General features: G+C 50.6%; 1 long non-coding RNA gene across 1 annotated transcript in view; it reads left to right on the top strand.

Moving 5' to 3' along the window:
- The window catches only part of LOC115031124, a 75,466-nt gene extending 72,018 nt beyond the window's left edge, over positions 1-3,448 (top strand). Inside the window, exon 3 of the long non-coding RNA XR_003836735.1 lies at positions 3,297-3,448. This is a non-coding gene — a long non-coding RNA (uncharacterized LOC115031124). The remainder of the gene's footprint in view (positions 1-3,296) is intronic.
- Positions 3,449-5,739: the final 2,291 nt, after the last annotated feature.

Here is a 5,739-nt window from a genome sequence, read left to right as displayed (position 1 = left end):
GAAAATCTGTAGTCTGGTTTTTTGTTTTGTTTTTTACTTTTTCTTGATTTTGTGTGTGTGTGCATGTGCACGCGTGCGTGTGCACATAGTCATGAGTGCAGATACGCATGCCACAGTGTGTATGAGCAAGCACAGACAACTTGGTGGAAGTCGCTTTTCTCCCTCCATGTGGACCCTAGGGGGTAAATTCAGGTCTGCAGGCTCGGCAGCAAGCTCAGGGGGTAACCCAGAGCCAGCGCACCGGCCCACGCTCCTGCTTTCTTGGACTTGTGTCCACTTGTGTCCCCGTTAAGCTCAGTCTGGGCACAGATGGATTCCCCTCTTAGGACATCAGTCATGCCGAGCCAGGAGTGCAGGGGCTCAGGCTGAGGCAGATTCAGGTTTGACGGAGGCTGGGACACCTCTGCCTTGGTTTGTGGGCTCTGTGGGCCATGGTGGCCAAGTGGAAGCATCCAGAAGGAGTCAGCCAAGGAGCTGGGGGCAGGGTCCCTTTGAGGAAGCCCAGAACTTAGCAGGAAGAATACCTTGGTCAATCCTTAGTGGTATGGGGTAGACACTTCTTCTGGGATCCCTCTGACTTGATGATTGTCCTGGTCCCCACCAATCTTACCTCCCCCACAGCACCACCCTTCCACACCCTACCACACACACACACACACACACACACACACACACACACACACACACACATCCTCCGACATGGCCTTACTTTAGCTTCAGGTACCTGAGAATTGTCTCCTTGCTCATCTCTAGATCCCTGGAGGATGCTGGGATATAGTTCTTATCAGCTGCACCCCAAGCCTGACCTTGTTTAATGGACAACACAGCTCTGTTCTCAGTAACCAAGCAAAACTGGGGAGCAGCTTTCTTCCCCCATCCCTAACAGAGGCTTCGGGCTTTGAGGTCCCTGTCACGCCATGCTCGCATCTACTGTGCTGAGTCACCCATCCCATGCCACCCTCAGATGCACATTCCTTCNGTTAAGTTACTTCCCTTCCCCTCTGCTGCGGCAGCATCCCAGCAGTCGCCCNAGCTCTGGGAAGGCCACAGGCTGGGGCAGGATTCTGAACCCTCCCTTTCTGGTAGGAAACCTGGTGGGCAGGGTGTCAGGAGATCCGAGGCTGAGATCCTNGTCTGACCACCCACTCACTGGGTGACCTCAGAGGAGTTAAGTACAGTCTCTGAGTCTTGGTTTCCAGGTCATATATGAGAAANATGCACAGAACCTTCCTGACTCAANGATCAAAGAGAGTGGCTTAGCTGAGTGGCCCTAGCGCCAGGTGGAGAGGAGCCCCAGGTAGCTGAATTGGAAAGGCACACATACCTCCCATGAAACCTCAGGCTAGCCAGGACCCAGGACAGAGAAAACAGCCGTTTGGCCCATTGATTGCCAGCATCAGGGGGAGTAACGGGGTTCCCAGATGTACCCCTCTGCCCTAGGACCCATCAGACTCCAAGCCTGCCNCCCAGAGCAGGGGTTGTCCTGTGTTCAGCCCAGGTACACAGCGCCCTCTGATGGGCACTTCAGGAACAGCTAGGGCCCACTNGGTTTTGGAATTTTTATGTTGTTGTTGTTGTTAATTGGCACACAAAAGGGCTGGAGAAATAGCTCAGCATTAAGAGCACGCAGTGGTCTTTCTGAGGACCCAGATTCGGATCCTAGCACCCACATCACAGCTTGCAACTCCAGTTCCAGGGCTTCTGATGCTCTGTTCTGACCTCATGGTGCACAGACAGACATGCAGGCCAGATACTCACATACATAAAATAAAAACAAAAACTCCAAAAGAGTCAGCGTGCCAAGCTATGGGTTTCATTACGGTGTTTCCATACATTACTTGAAAACTTGAATCAAGGGAAAGAGTTCCAGGTACAGGCTTCCTGTATTTGCCATCTTTGAGCCCCAATTCNACTGAGAGGAGATGGCAGGGCATGGGGTACTGAGAGCCACTGCCTCAGTTTAGTGCCAAGAGATGCCAAGAGCACCGAAACAGGCCATGTATACCTTTCTTTCCTGTCCATCTACCACCTGTTGACTCCTCCACCCATCCATCCATCCATCCATCCATCCATCCATCCATCCATCCGTCCATCCATCCATCCATCCGCCCATCTATCCAACCGTCCGTCCGTCCATCCGTCTGTCTGTCCACCCACCCATCCATCCAACTGTCCATCTGTCTGTCCATCCGTCTGTCCATCTGTCCGTTCAACCAACCATTCATCCTTCTAAACATCCATCCATCCATCCATCCATCCTTCTATCTTTCTGTCCATGTGTCCATTCATGATTATTCCCCAGTGAAAGAATTTGAACACACTAAGCCACGGAAAGAGGGGACAGGGTGCACGCCTCACAGTCTCTCTGTGTCAGTGAAGAGGGTGGGGCTCACTGTCATTCAGTCATAGTGACAAATGGCTACAAATGAACCAGATGGTCTGGAAAGTGCTGCCTGAGAGTCATGAAACTTCTGATGTGGAAGGAAGGACAGAGATGTACCTACCAAAGGACAGCGTCCCTGCTGAAAGGCATAACTCACCATGAGCGGCGGACAACTGGTCTCAGTGACCATCAGGGGTCATGTCATGTGTCCCTGCATACCCATGACCCTGTTCTGCTCAAACAACAGCAACACTGACACACACACACACACACACACACACACACACACACACACAATGTCTCGTGTAGCCCAGGCTGCCTTGAACTCCTATATATATCCCTCAGCTGGCCTCGAACTCTTAAACTCTTAATCCTTCTGTCACCACCTCCCAAACACTGGACACATGGGTGTTCCCATCATGCCCAGCTTTTCTTTTACATGTTGTCTATTTTTGTGTGTGAATGTGTCATAGGGGCACACACATGTCACAGCACACATTTGAAGGTCAGAGGACAATAAGCAGGAGTCAGCTCTCTCCTTCTACTGTGTGGGGTCTCGGGGATTGAACTCAGGTCATTAGTTTTGGTGACAAGCTCTTTTACTTTCTGAGCCATCTCGCCAGCCCATTCTTTTTACCAAGTTGTCTAAAAGTGGGCACTGCATTTTCCATGTAATCTTAATTGTATTCAACTCAAGAGAGAAGGGGTGGGGAGATCCTGACTGTGAGAGAAAATATGCAGCATTTGTCTTTCTGAGTCTGTTTCATTTTGCTTAACATAATGATCTCTCTGCAAATGGCCTTCTTCTTGATGGCTGAATAATACTCCACTGTGTATCTGGGCCCCACTCTTATCTGTTGCCTGTCCTTGTCCTGGCTGGCTAAGGCCTGACAGTCCACCCTTCCTTGGCCAGGTCCTCTTGCTGGAAGCAGCTGAGCAGCCTTCAGGTCCAGACAATGACCTGCCACCCCCGCAGAGCACCCCACCAACCTGGAACGAGGACTTCCTGCCAGACGCCATTCCCATCGCACATCCAGGGCCCCGGAGGAGAAGACCCACAGGTCCAGCTGGTGAGAAGGACCCACAGGGGAGGAATCTGGCCAGGGAGTGAGGTCAGAGTGGGCAGTGGGCACCCAGGGCCTCTACATATAGGCCACACCCTGCCCTCCTGGGTCTAATTTGCTCATGTAGTGTGTTGAAACTTGAACTAATTACAAAAAAAAAAAAGGTAAATTAAGCATAACATTAGAATTTTACATTCTTCTTTAAAATAGTGAACGATCTAGCCAGTACTGGTAGCATACGTCTGTGATCCTAGCTACCTGGGAGTCTGAACCTGGTGGGTGATAAGTTTAAAGTCCATCTGAGCCATGGAGTGAATTTAAGGCCAGCCTAAGCAACTTAGCAAAGCCATATCCTGTTTCAAAGTATAAAAGATGCTGAGAGTGTGGCTCAGTGGTAGAGCCCCTGCCTAGAATCCCCCAGGGAGGGGCTGGGGCGTGGTTCAATGATAGAGCCTCTGGTATGTGTGAGGACCTGTGTTCATCTCTCAGGATGGTAATAAATAAAAAGGAAAAAAGCAAGCCCTGGAAGCATGCAGCTGTTCCTAAGACACACAGAGCCCCATAGATCCATTTTGAGCTCTGTTGTCCAACTCCTGGTCCTCCTGCTTCAGCCTTTTGTGTGCTAAAATTTAGACCNGGGCCACTATCCCTGGCTTCTTTTCAAGAGCAAAAATAAAAAGACCTTCCTGTAGACTCCCCTCAGAGGTCCAGGCTTTGTGGCCGGGCTGCAGAGTGCCGCTGATGTCCATGGCCAGCACAGTTGCAGTTGTCATGCCTGCTTGTCCTGGGGTCCCTTCTGTTACCTGATGACCCAATCTAAACCAAAACCAGCTTAGGGAACGTAAGGGCTTATTTCAGCTTATACATCAGTCCACTACTGAGGGAAGTCAGGACAGAAACTGGAAGCAAAGCTCATGGAGGAGTGTTGCTTGCTGGGTCACCCACAGCCCCACACTTACCTAGTTTTCTTAAACGACCCAGAACNACCTGCCTTGGGACGGTGCCACCTCACAGTGGGCTGAGCCCTCCTACAGCAATCAACCTAAGATAATCCATCACAGACATGCCCCAGGCCAATCCTATCTAGGTGTTTTCCACAGCCGAGACTAGCTTGTCAGCTGACCCAGGGCTGTGTCTAACTGACCGAGCTAACTAATATACCTAGATAGTGCTGGCCTCAGGTTGTATACCATGGTGATGGTGATGGTGGTGGTGGTGGTGGATGTGGGGGTGAGACGTCCTTCAAGATGNGTCACTGTCCCCACTGTGTCCCCCCTAGATATTTTGATAAATTCACAAGTTTGCATCATGTGTCCTCTACCTTATTCCCCGAGACAGGACCCTGACCCTCACTGACCCTGGAGCTAGGCTGGAGGCTAGCAAGCCCTCACGATCCCTCTTTCTCTGCTACCCCGCTCCAACAGTGCCGCATTATAAGTGCAGGCAGCCATGCCTGGCTGTACGTGTCATTCCCAACTTAAATCAAAGCATGTGAACGAACAAGTTAGAGATAGCCACTAAAACTCAGACAAGTTAGGTAAGTGCCTGGAGGTCCTGGGAATATGATCTAGTCCCCTCTTTCTCCTCTCTTAATGAACCCTAAGATTCACTTCTAGAGTTCACACACACGCCCCTGATCCCAGGCCCCAAATCTACTGTGTTACAAAGTCTCAAAACTCATTCATTGATGCTCTTGATTGGAACTTTATCAGAGAAAGTGAAGTTCCAGGAGTGGCCAGCAGGTGGCAGANACACCCCACTAATGGTGACTCCTGCGTTTTCCTGCCTCCTTGAGATTTTCCAGCAAGAGATTCTTTAGAGAATCTCCAGCTCTGCCTCACAGACCAGAGTCAAATGCAATTTTAAATGCTGTGCTACATACACGGCCCTCAGATGACTTAGCAGTAAGACAAAGTATGTCACCCAAGGCTAGCCTTGAACTTTTNATTCTTCTGCCTCAGNCTCTTCAGGGCTGGGATAACTGGGCCTGCTCCGTGGTGGCACACTCAGGCCTCCAGAATATTTCAAGAGATAGTGATTCAAGGGGGAAGGCCTGACCCTTCAGACCCTCAGGGAAGGTTGGGCTCAGCTGCCACAACTGCAGTTCTGGACCNTGAGCAAGAAGATAGCAGGAAGAAAGGATGTGGAAAAAACAAGCTACAGTTTGACTCTGCGGCTGGCAGTGGAAGGCCATGCTTCTCTGCGGCTCAGTTTACCCAAAAGGGGAAAACAAACTCAGTCATTGGGATCACAGACAGGGAAAGACAGCTTCTCAACTCTCGTGACCAGTAC

Source organism: Mus caroli, chromosome 5 (genome assembly GCF_900094665.2).
Source record: "Mus caroli chromosome 5, CAROLI_EIJ_v1.1, whole genome shotgun sequence".
Taxonomy (NCBI): Eukaryota; Metazoa; Chordata; class Mammalia; order Rodentia; family Muridae; genus Mus; species Mus caroli.
This window is presented reverse-complemented; position numbering and strand designations above follow the sequence as displayed.